Source organism: Amblyomma americanum, chromosome 1 (assembly GCF_052857255.1).
Source record: "Amblyomma americanum isolate KBUSLIRL-KWMA chromosome 1, ASM5285725v1, whole genome shotgun sequence".
In the NCBI taxonomy this organism is placed as follows: Eukaryota; Metazoa; Arthropoda; class Arachnida; order Ixodida; family Ixodidae; genus Amblyomma; species Amblyomma americanum.
In genome coordinates this window covers 235,789,228-235,802,328 of record NC_135497.1, presented here as the reverse complement: position 1 = coordinate 235,802,328, position 13,101 = coordinate 235,789,228, and positions in this window count along the sequence as shown.

The window sequence follows — 13,101 nt, the reverse complement described above, 5'->3', positions numbered from 1 at the left end:
CATTCAAGAAAGGCTTTCGCAAAGGATTAAAAAATGCTGTTTTGTGCAAGATCACTTTAAGATGCTGTGTACAGTCGTCCACACAACTGTCTGGAGCGTCCGAACAGTGCGCACTCTTGTTCTATAATGACGGTCGTGGCCGCCTGGCGGGCCCGTTGTAGCTTCTAATGACGTGAGGTGTACAACACCATCAATGGTAATGCAAATGCCCAATAAGTCTTGTTTCGAGCCTTAGACCACTCGTAAATGACGCAAGTGTAGTCCCCGATGCGCCGTTTCAGTTCTCTATACAGGTGTGTGCGCGGATGTACTATCGGGGACAAGGAACGTGATCCCCACTCCAATTTCCTAACCACTCCGCAGTGCATGAGTGCGCCACTTAACGATGCACTCCTGGTGTCGAGACCGGCTCGAAGCTGGTAGGGGATTATTGCACCCACAGAGAAGGCGTTGGTTTCAATAGACAGATACAGCAGGCACACACATTGCCGATTCAATGGTCAGCCAGCACATCGCATCAAAGGCTACCTTCACGGCCTTTTTATGGGCACATGGCGCCTGGAGAGTAGGCCTCACCAAACTCCAAGAGCAATGCGGTATGAAACACGAGCGTTGCAACCTGCGCTGCATAGAACGCTCAGAAGCGTGTCGCAGAAAGCGTGCACAGACCGCAATGAGCGGATGCAACAGGGCACAGTTACTTTTTTCTCCAATAGCACACCATGAAGACCAGAAGACACACGCTGATTCTCTCCAAAAACTGGGCATGTTTTGTGTGTTGTAACAAAGTGTGCACAAATTCAGAGTTGGATGACGTTTATTGAAATCTTCTGTTTCGTTTGAATTGTACCGTTAATTTCATATCCCAGACATAACATTGAGAATTTGGAAATATGTATTTGAAACCTTTGTAATTTCTTGACAATTGCTTCAATATCGGTCAGCTGTATCAGCTTTCGCAACAAGAACATGTGGTTAATGCACTTAGACGGCGTGCTGTCTGCGTTGCCCAACAAGTTACCCAAAATAAGCTGATCGCCTGTACACTTATCGCTGATCGCTGATAGACTTTGCCCGTTACCTGTCCAAACCTGTCGTCACAAAGTTTACGAAGAGGTGCACGATACGCTTCGTCCGTTTAAGGTGTTAAGTAATGCTATTTTGTTTTGTTAAGAGTGACATAATCGCGAGATATTTTCAACGTGATTATTGCCGTTCAGCGCAAAATGTTCCCCGCCAAATTTTTCTTCCCTGACATAAAATGAGCATCTAGGTTCCGATTTTTCGAGCATAATATACAATGCCTAAGATGGTCAATATCCTTCGTTTATTCATAAGTAGTCGCTCGTTTAAAGTTAAAGAGACAAAGATTCATTCTACGCGTCTCTTGGCAATGGGTTGTTGCTAAAGTTCATACGAAAAGAGATTACCACAAGCGAGACTTCTGAGGTACGGGGAAAGGAAGACACGAGGTCACCTTGTTGGCCGAGCAAGCCGGCCACGAGTCTGCCAAGCCGTAGTCATTACGGTAGCAAAAGGAAAGTCGTTAGACGACAACCACTGGCTAGCGAGGATTGTAGCAACACTTCTGTGCCTTGGTGGTTTTCCATCCATACATGTCAGTGCACAAACATTAAAATCGTGTCTCCTTCTCGGGAGAAGCAGTATCTACTTTCTCAATCAGTGCGTGACCGTTTATATGACCGTATAGAATATATGACGCTGATGCGTGTTTATTCTGATACGAGGAAGCATTGGCAAGGTATATATACACTGGTAGCGTAACTTGCACAGAAGCCCACATGTTCAGATTATGTCGGCTTATGGTGGGGAGCCAGCGTACGAAAGGAAAACTACATAATAATGCCATAAAAAAAAAACTTGACGTCATAGCGCACGTCTGATTTGGCGGGAAAAAAATGATCCCACGTCTCGACGGCCAGAGTGGCTCACGAGAGAAAGGTGTAGTAACAAGACATGATGACTGATTGCAAACACAAATTTTAACACAAAGCAAAGTGAACAAGGTGTTCAGGCGGAGGCTGAGTCCGCTAGGCAACGGGTGAACATTGGCAAGCAGGCTGAGGAACTCTCTCAACCTTTGTTCATGCCGTTTTGTGCTATCAGAAATCCCGTCTTTCTGCCCTCGCTCTAACATGGAACTCGATTTTTAGATACCCAGTCGAGTACGCCAAAGCGCAATTGAGGCGTCCACTCACCTATGGAGACAGTTAAGCGCCCTTCTATTAATCAGTCAAAGGCAACATTATTTCCTCATTCAAGGAAAATTTGTACAAAGTATTTGGATCGATAGCCTACATGGCTAGTGTTCGGACCGATACAAAAGAAGACATTTCGGTAACCGCAATATGAACAAACTAAGATTTCAACAAAGCACGCGCAAAAATAAAACAGCGGAATCATCCAGTGTCTAGAAGTGTACAAATAAAAGCATCCGAACATCCGCATGGCGAAAATGAAAACCAACATTTTGACATAATATACATACTCAATGCAAACAAAATGCAAATCGTGAAATCACATCCTTACTTGGCAGTGCAAGAAAAATAACTTTGAAGAGAGCTTAGAATTTCTGGCAGCCTTGATCTCTATTATCAGTGAATTCCAGACCTTCATCCCAATGAATTCGATTCGTCTGTCGCCGTATTTTATTTCTCAATTCTGCCTGCTATCTTTTATTTCCTCCGCCCTATCTCAGGTGCTTCAGTATCGATGGCACCTCTTTCATTTAATTTCTCTCTTCTGCCTTCTATTTTTTGTTTCTGCTGCCCCAGCTCAGGTGCTTCAGTATCGATGGCAGATGCCTGGGTAAGCAAAGGTCTTATCCTTCTTTATTAGAATTACTTGAAGCAACCTCTACCACTTTGGTTTTCGCTTTAAAGCTTGAAATCAAATCCCCAACGTGCAGACAATGTGCCCGGCGCAAGTATCTGGCCATCTCAGCTTCTCGACAAGCCGTTTTGCGACGCCCTGTTTGTCGCAGATGCGGATGCACCATGTGAGCGGAAGCCGCCTTGTGGGAGTTCACTTCCTTGAGTAAAGCATTTTTTATAACATTTTCTTTCCTTCGTCCCGTGCGGACGCACCGTGAGTGCCGCTGCTAGGGGACACCGCGGTTTGCGGACACCGCTGAAGTTTCTCTTATAAAATGGACGCGCAAAGCATTTAATTTTCAGCGAACTTCTTCTGCATTGACTATGGAAACGAACCAAATGGTCTCACTTCGTCTTATTCAGGATTACGGCTTTGTGGAAGACTACTAGAGTTGCAAGTAGACGCAGGGGCCAACGTAATTAGAAAAAAGTTTATTTACATATGTACACATGCCAAGGTTACCGGATACATTTGACATTCACAAGTTGACATGACGCTCAGCATGTAAGGCGAGCCAATTAGAGTGCCAAAACATCTTTGAATAACTAACAGGAATTTCTTGTGTGCGATTTAAAGCGGCGTGGCATGAGTATTAACAGTGAGTGATACCGGAAAAATCTGACACGGAAAAAAAAAGGGGGGGGGGGGGGGGGGGGAATAAAGAAGAAGACCCTAGCGCCAGTTTGGTCTAAAGACCAGAACAAGACGTTCATTGTTAACAGAAATGAATGGGCATGACCACTGCCGGAGAAACTCTTCCTCTCCCAAGAAAAAGAGTTCCTCTGACAAGAAACTGATCGGCTCCCTTCTAAGACGGCCAAGTATTGGCCACACAGCTCGGCGTCGAAAGCCACCAGCGACCGCGGTGCATCGATTGCGCCATAAACTGAAAAGACCTGCAACAATTAACAGGCGAGCAAAACGGCCGCTGGGGAAGCTGCCGCGGGAGACAATGCTCGAAATGCCCTGCCCACGGAATCCCGCATGAACGGCGCGCCAAAAGACACGTGCTACCATGCAGGTGACTGTAGCATGGCGATTAGATTCCGGAAGCGGGCAATTCGGACAGGTACTGGAGCGTAAAACGCCCCACCGCTCCAGCCGATCACAAATAGGCAGCACTGCCCAACCAAGTTTCCACACAAAGTCACGTAGATGGTCTGGGAGAGGCGTCGATGTTATGCGCGCCCATTGAACGCGGCGCATCGGTGAGCGGCGAGCCGCCGGCACAACAGGCAACAACAGCGAGCCCATAATATTCACGACACGGTCTGTAAGGATGTTGACGTCAGGTGCTACTGCGCTTGCATGCCTGAAAAAGGCCACTGCCGTAGTATATATAGCGGTAGGCTTCTCTGATTGAGGACCATGATTAACTGGGGCCGAGGGATCCAAAAAGCGCAAGGAAGGGCCCAAAAAGTACCGCGCCAGGGTTCGCGCCGGAGACGCGTCCCCCAGCAGGATACGCAACATGCACTTCAATGCTAACAGTGAGGACGTGATGGTCAACGTTGGGAAGGCAAAACCACCTCTCTCACGTGGTTGTCCAAGAACAGCACGAGCCACAAGCTCGGTTCCGCCTGACCAAAAAAAAGAAAAAACTGTAGTCTGCACCCGCCTTATGACGCGCAGGGGTGGTTTAACAATGTGGCAAAGGTACCAAAAGGCACCCAGCACGACCGACTGAACCAGGTAGCGCCTCTCAAGCAGAGGAAGGTCAAAGGTCTGTGCCCTCTGCACACGAGCTGTAATACCCTCTACGACCGAAGACCACATACCATCCCATACTCCAGCACAGTCGTAGGTCACTCCTAAAATGCGCATCTGCTCACACCACTGCAAAGGTATTGTACTCGTTATACGTCTCTGAGGTGACCCTACAAAAAAGTAATGACTCTTGGAATAATTAAGAGCAGCCCCCGACAAGGAGGCGTACTCACGAAAAACGTTTAAAACTTCGAGCAGGCTGCGTTCATCAGCTAAGTATAGCGTGATGTCATCTGCATAAGCAGTGACGCGTACACTCTCACTGCCTGGCAATGCCAGACCGCTAATGAGAGAATGGTGATTGACTGCCAAAAGGAAAGGCTCTAATGCTAAGACAAACAAAAGAGGGGAGAGCGGACAACCTTGACGGACGCCGCGGCCAACATCAAATGCGGTACTTTCCCAGCCATCGAGGAACAGAGTGCTTGAAATATCTCTGTACATCTCTTTAATAAGTAGCACTAAAGAAGGTGGGAAACCGAAAGCATCCAGTGTACCGTAAATATACTCATGCTCTAGAAAGTCGAATGCCTTCTCTTGATCTAGAGAAACAAGAAGACCCTGTGCGCGCCGCCGTATAGTATACTCTAGGATATCTTTCGTTACAGAAGATAAACTATGTATTTCACGGCCCGGAATGGAGCAAACCTGGTGGCAGGAAATGAGGGACGGGAGAAGAGCCCGTAAACGGCGGACGAGTAATTTTGCTAATACTTTATAATCTGTATTTAGTAAGGTGATAGGGCGCCAATCTCCAAGAATTTCCAAGTGCTGGTGCGTTCGTTCTCTTCAACGTTTCACTAACGAATCCCTTCCTATCTAACGCTCAAAGTTGTACCGGGTTAAATTAAAAATATAGATTGTGCAATTAAAAAAACTGAATTAAAACGGCTTTGCCACTGATGCTAACACTGCGCTCTTTATGCTGCATGAATATTTTAATTGACTTGCATATTTACCTTCACTGCTAAGTCGTCACACGTCATTTTTTTTTTTTTGCTCAGCACTCGAATGTCAGCAACTGCCGCGGCAACAAGTAATTGGACCCGCCGCGGTTAGAGCGCGCGGCTACTGAGACGGTGTACCCGATTTCGAGCCCGACCGCGGCGGCCGCGTTTCGATGGAGGCAAGACGCAAAGGCTCCCGTATGCTGTGCGAGGACAGTATACGTTAAAGAACCTCAGGTGGTCGGAATTATTCCGGAGCCCTCTACTGCAGCACCTCTTTCCTCCTTTCTTCTCTAAGTCCCTCTTCTATCACTTCCTTAAAGGCGCGTTTCAGGTGTCGGCCGAGATGTGGGACAGATACTGCTCTATTTCCTTTCCCCAAAAAGGGTTTCAAAGTTTTCAAAATGGAAGAAAGTGGTGCCGTACTGGAGGGCTCTGGAGAGAGAGAAAAACTTTATTTGGTCCATTAAGGGTTTAGCGTTCGGTCTTCTTCTGCATCGCTGCAGGCTCTTGACCTTCAAAGCAGGGTTGGGCCCCTAGTCCAGGGCTCCACTGAGTCGCGCTGCTTCGCTTGCGTGCTGCACCATTGCAATTTGGGCGGCGAGCTCGCAGCTGGTGAGCCGGCTCTCCCACTGCTCCGAACACGGCTTTGCCACTGATACTAACGCTGCGCTCTTTATGCTGCATCAATCTTTTAATTGACTTGCATATTTACCTTCACTGTAAGTCGTCACGCGTCATTTTTTTTTCCTCAGCACTCGAATGTCAGCAACTGCCGCGGCAAAAAGTAATTGGACCCGCAGCGGCGGTTACAGCGCGCGACTACTGAGATGGTGTACCCGGTTCCGAACCCGACCGCGGCGGCCGCGTTTCGATGGAGGCAAAAACGCAAATCAATGAGATGGGCCTTGGTGCAGCCGATACATTTCAAGCCAGCTGTGTCATTCAATGCAACAGTAATCTTTCTAGAATAAATTACGCTTGGCAGACAGAATCGAGTCGATTGAGACTGCACTCGGTGTAATCACTGCCCCAATTCCGTTCATTCATGAAAGAGTTCTGGCTTTCCCTCATAATTTAGCTGCAAGGGAGAGAAATATTGCATACCTACGCGCCACTCTGGCCACGAAAAAAATTTGAGTGCCGCTATTTTGAAAGCGCTGTAGCCGCATCTGTTGAGCGCGAACGTTTTTCTTTGGATCGCGAGGCGACACCACACAGGGCGTATAATCTCCTTCCCGACGAAGCTATCACTCCGGGTGCATACGGGTGCATACGTGTCTAAAAGCTCGCTGATGGGTCGCGAAGGTGATGACATCTCAAGGTAACATGGCCACGGAGCAAAAATTCAGAGCTGAAAAACAAGGGCGGAACGCGCAGCCGGGAAAGGGCAAGACAAGAAGTTTAGAACATGCTCTTGGCGGCATCACTCAGCGCATAATTATGTGTGTGCAAATGCAGATACAATTACAGCGACAACATTGTGGAAGTGGAAAAAGAAGTGACACAGACACACAGATATATGTAGCAGCAACTTTGCCCCTAGTGCTGTCGCATTCCACTCTTCAAGGGACTCTGAAACACCTTCCGAATAGAGAACATCATTGCATTGTGTTGTCATGAAAACTTGAGCCAAATAATACACTTCTACATGCAGCAGAGGACCCACAATCAAGCGCGAAAGTTGGCAAGCCCTTCCCGGCGACTTTTTCATGCTCGCGCCCTCCTCCGTCGTTCGCATCTACGTATACATTTTTGAGAGGTGACTACTGGTTAGATTCTTTCAGGCGTCAAGCAGCTACAAAGGCCGGGGCCATTAAGCCGCGTAGCTCCGGCGGGTCAGGAAGCTCTGCCCCGCAGGAGGGGCCGGCGGAGGATCGCCGACCTTCCAGCGTGCAAAAAGGGGCGAGAGGAGAGGGAAAAGCGCAAAACGCGGAAACTCGAATTTTGCCTACAGATAGCTCAGATTCTACAAAGCGCATTAGAAAATTTCTTCCTGGACAGTATTCGTGTAGAGGCCTGCTTTAGCATCACAGCCATACTGCAGGTTAATTACAGCCCCATTAGATGACTGAAGCGTCCCCATAATTTTCCCAAGTCCTTATCTGCACAGTTTTTCCTAAACGACAACAATAAGTTCCTACAGTTCTGCTTTATTTATAGCAAGCCTCACTCTGAAAAAACAGTGCCGCTAGCCTGACCATTCATTGCTTCAAGGACTCTAAGCGACGTCATGGGATAAAGGGTTAGTATCAAGAATTTGTCAAACGGCGACCATATTGCTGTAAAACCTTCAGCTCGAGATAATTTAAGGAATCAAAATAGTTTGGATATATCGGCATAGTAGTAAGCCCTCACAAATCACTGAATGTCTTTACTGCTGTGTTCTCAGATAATAGGCTAAGGGAGCAAAATGTCACCACTGTGTACAAAATCAAAATAATTCGGGACAATATAGAAGCAGCAACAAAGCACATTCTCTTTAGCTTGGCATCGAGCATATTTCCTGAGTCGGTGGACAACGATGGGCAAATCTTCGGCAGCCCAGTCATGTCTCACTGTGCCTCCCACGGCGCCTGCAACGCTGAACCACCATACTGTATGAGCTGTGAACGAAATAAGCCGGTATACTTCCATTCCTGGCCTGCCTGAAAAAACTGAAACAACGTTATCACACTGAAACGCCAAGAAACATGACATTGAGTTATAAATTCAAATAGTTCTCTCTGCAAAATTCTGGTTATGCTGATGAAATGCAATATAACGCGGCATTGCGGCATGTCCAGCCCACACGCAGTAAGCTTGGGGCAAGGCCAATACGCGGCGCCCCCCTGGAAGTAACTCGCTCTATTTCACCACGTCCAAAGGATTCTGTGCCGGCCTTCAATCAAGGCATCCACAGACATCTCCACACGCAAGGAGGCCTAACACAAACGCACCCGTGTCTTGTGCACGATCCAGCAGCACCTGTACAATGACAATGGACACAACAAGCCTAGGTAGTTCTGAGATGTCGACGTTTGACGCGATAGCGGATCCTTGTAAGGGCCCAAAAAGATTAAACCTCGAATCACGGCGCCGAAAACAACCAGGCCGCCTCGATGCGCCCTCCCCCTTCCACCGTGCTCCCCCCTCTCCACTTCCAGTGGGAATGGTGTGATTAAAAAATTGGCAGTGAAATGATCCAAAGATGACGGGCAAAGTAGCCAAAAAGTAGCCAGACAACCAATCTTAATCTGTCAACCCAGACGGGGTCGTAAATTTTGGGAAAGAGCATTAACCAAGGGCAACCCTGCTGCCTGGCATGTATAGGACGGCGCACATCGTGGATGTAAAAAAAAAAAGTCACCTGCGATGCAGCAGTACAAAGCACGGCAACGGCGGCGCCGATCCTTCGGTGCATTACCACATAGGAAGCTGTAAACACGCCGCAGCGGATGGGTGCCACAGGTTTTGCTGATGTGGCTCAACTTTGAATGCGCTTCTATTTGACATCACCTGCTGTTGCCGGAATAGGGGAGAATATAATGTAGGGGAAGGGGAGACTAAGTCCAAGAAATACATGGCTGCGACGAAACCGCCCAAACCCTCCCGACCACCCCATCCAAGAGTGACCTTTAAAATCGCCCCTGTGACGGGAAAGACAGCTGTTCACTATTTTCCACGGGCAAATACAGTGAGAGGACCACGGTTTCTCATTGTCTAACTGTAGAGTGTGATGCAGCTCTCATGCTTCGAACTTCACTAGCCTTCTTGAAGAGTGAAAAAAGTTGCACAATACAAATATTGCGCAATTTTTTTTTATTTTCAGCTTTACCGATACACACCACAAACGCAATAGAAAAATCTGAATCACACCCACAATCTCCGAACAACACAACCAAGTGAAACGCTAAGACAAAAGGGAAAAAATGACAAAAAAGAAAAAAGCAAAAGCTTGTAATAATGTTACATGGAAAATAGCTGAAAAAACTACGACTGGTTATTACAGAAAAGAAAGCAGATAATAGTCAAGACGCTCATTATAAACGGCGGCTCATTTTTTTTCTTTGGGCGCAGGTTCATCCTGACAGCCCGTACTTCTATGTCTGCTACCATAGAGTCACCACCACCCTTTGTAAAGATCTTCTCTCTCGTATCTCCTGCTGCTGCTGCTGCTTCTGCTGCTGCTGGTGCATGTCCCTACCTCCCTCCACAATCTCTGCTCCACTCTGTCCAAAATACTTTGCACTTCAACCTCTTGGTAGAAAGCGCTGCCACCTCGCTTCTCAAGCAAAAATATAGTCCTGCTCAGTTCAGACATTTCTTTTACCTCATACGCCGAGGCGCTCAATGCCGCGCACGTGAGGCACACATCTGGGGAGATGGAAGGAGAAAGGATTGATTGAAGACGTTCATAGTGAATGGGGCCTCATGTTTTGGTTCCTGGGCGCAGGTTCATCCTGGTACCCCTTTTTGATGTCTGTCTCCAGTTAACCGTCACCACTTCTGCAACAGTTTGCATCCCTATTCCTCTCAACCACGTCATCTTGCTCCATCCACGTGTGCGCCATGTCATCGTCTGTTGTTGAAGCCGTATCTTTCTCTGCTCCCAGTCACATACAAGGCACAAAAAAATAGTATGCTGACAATGTCAGTACAGTCAGCTCCACACTCAGGTACACACACACGCACACAAACACACTCACATCACAAGGGGACCGTCTGTTGTGACCGCAATAGGCAGAAAGTTCCGCCGTCACACGCAGTCGCCGCAAAAGGGAAAAAAAATCTGCTGTGTCCTTGCGTTAGTTCAGGGCGTCCGCCGGGACGTTCATATGAAGCCTCGATTGCGGCGCCATGGAAGAGGCCGCAGCTGCCGCCGTGGCAGCCGCACAACGGTGGAGACGTGTCCCCGTCCCCTAAGAAATCGCTTGGTGGCTGGGAACATCGTGCTACCGCAATGAAGTAGTCGTCGGTTTTCTCCACACAGACGTCGCTTGTGCACGGAGCTGCATATATGAATCCTAGTCTCGTATCCGGTGGCACAGCGCTTTCAGAGTGGACGAACCGGTTTTGGAGCGGCACCTCAAGACGACGTCACTCCAATGGAGGCCCACCGCCTTGCCCGATACGCGAAGATTTGGAAGTCCCGTACTTGCTGGGCGTTCCACCTGGGCTGTGATCTTGGCTGAGGCACTCACGCATGCCGGAATGTAGACGCCCTGCACCGCGATGGTCCTGGACAGATGTTCGCAGCCCTGTGCCTCCGCGTATGACTGCGCGACGCCTCTCCTTGCGACGCCGGCGAGCCCAGACGTACGGCGCCGCCATGGCGCCGCACCGAACGACGGGTGAAGCGTCAGATGGGTGCAGACGCTATACCACCCCGGCTTGGAATACCGCGTCAGCTTCCGGGGCTGCGATTGTACGGCGCTGCTCGTGGCCTACTTGTACTGCAACTTCTTCGTCGCCGCTTCACTGCTACAGACAACGAAGATTTGAAAACGGCTCCGAAGGGCCTTCCCCGCTAAACTTCGTCAATGCGCACGTTCCTATCTTTTTAGCGGGACCTAAAGTTGTTGCGGGCGCAACGTTAATCTAGCAAAAAGAAAAACTTGCACCTCTTATCAAAATTGGTTTTTTTTCACTGCGTACACGGCAAGCAGATAACCGCGCCGCGTACCAAACTATAATGACGTTGACGCTGCGCGCTTTTAAACAAAGTTTCATTTTTTCTTTAAAAAAACGAAAAACCTACCTAGCCAACAAGCCCACGAGCCTGTTCAAGGGATGTGTGTTTTTTTATTTTTGAAGGAAGCCTGCGGGCCTATTAGTAATCGTGAAAATGAGCTCAGAACATCAGTGCGCAGAGCAGCGGAGTGAATAATTAATTACGAATGAATTTTTGCAGGTAATTACGGTCTCGGTCAGCGCCAGCGTTGAAAACACCACAATGACGTCTTAGTCAACCGACTAACCTTGACTAACACGTTCCTGATGAAGCCGTGGTCGCTGGCAAACACTGGTTGTTCTCGGTTAATTTGATGAAGTCGTAATATTTCTGTCAAATGCACTCTGACGTCACTGGATATGGGTGAAAATGCCAAGTTGTCCTTCGGACAACATTAAGCTTCAAATTAAATTACATACCCTTAAATACTGAATAAAAGCATTTCTCGGCGGGAAACCGCTTATGAACCCAATTTTATTGTATAATGTAAGATTTCACTACAACAATCAATATACCCCTGATTACCTGACGGCATTTTTGTATTTTTTTCTATTAACATTTCTGCTGTTGTCAAAAGCGCTCCCCATTGATTTTCTATGGCAGTCTTCACTGTTCGAAGGTATTCGTTGGAAACGCTTTAAAAGAATTATTTTGCTACGTATCATTAGAATGGCGTGTTGTCTTCAATATTTAAAAAATAGTGTCTTACAATTTTTCAATTTTCAAAAAATATTTCTCGACAATGCTGGACGGGGTTCTACTGATTGTGTGCGACTGGAAACTTGGTAGAATGCGCCTCCTTACATCCATGAAAGAAATCACATTTGTTTGCGGTCGAAGTTTTCTGCCCGTATACCCCTTCAAATTGGGGACTCCGTCAATTGATCATCTTTCGCCGCATGCGGTTTTCGCTTGTTTCGGTTTCAAGGATAGTAGCAGGATAAAATATTCATTCTTGCTGAATAACTATTAATACTTCAAGAAGCAGCTATGACAGGCGCCTGGCCGCGGTGAAGGATGCAAAAGAAAAAGAACAATAACCACCAGCGGGCTGAATTACAGTGGCATTCTTAGTGGCGGGGGGTGTTGTCAAGCGAGACACACCACTCATTAGCAAGTGCCTTCGCCTACTAAAGTATACGCAGCATCGCTGGCGTGGGCGGTTTCAGCAATCAGCCAGCCCACGCCGTCGGATCTCCCAGAAGGTGATCCGCATATCTCTGTTTTGTTTTACAGATTCGGACTCGACATCTGAAATCTCATCAGAACCGCTGGAAAAGGGCCTTCGTTGGATTGCTCGACGGGCTGGTGTATCTTCCTATATAGTCTCTCTTTGTCTGCCTTAACCTCTTAAAAACACATCTCTACGCTACGAGGAATTATATTGGACGAAATTATATTGGTTTAGGATAGATCAGGTCCTCAAACGCATACTTCAAAAAAAAAACGTTAGAAATCAATGCGGCGAACAACATTGGGAGAATGCGAAAGCATTTGTTCCTCCTCTGCACTTGGTCGAGCTTGGTTGGCCAGGCCCTTGCTCAGTGGAGTGGTAATACCGGGATCAGACTGGGCCAGGACTTGAAGCCGCGGGCCTTGGCTGGGCTCGTGCTGTGAGCATACTCTAGGCACCTGGTAGAGCACCTGTAACATGAAGATGTTGGGGAGTTGCGAATTCACGGGTTCCCGAGCTCGTCTGGGCTGGGCACACCCACTTCCAGCCGTCGGTGGCGTTTGGCTGTTTCCGATCAAACGAGGATCCTTGTAGTTTAGCCTGCG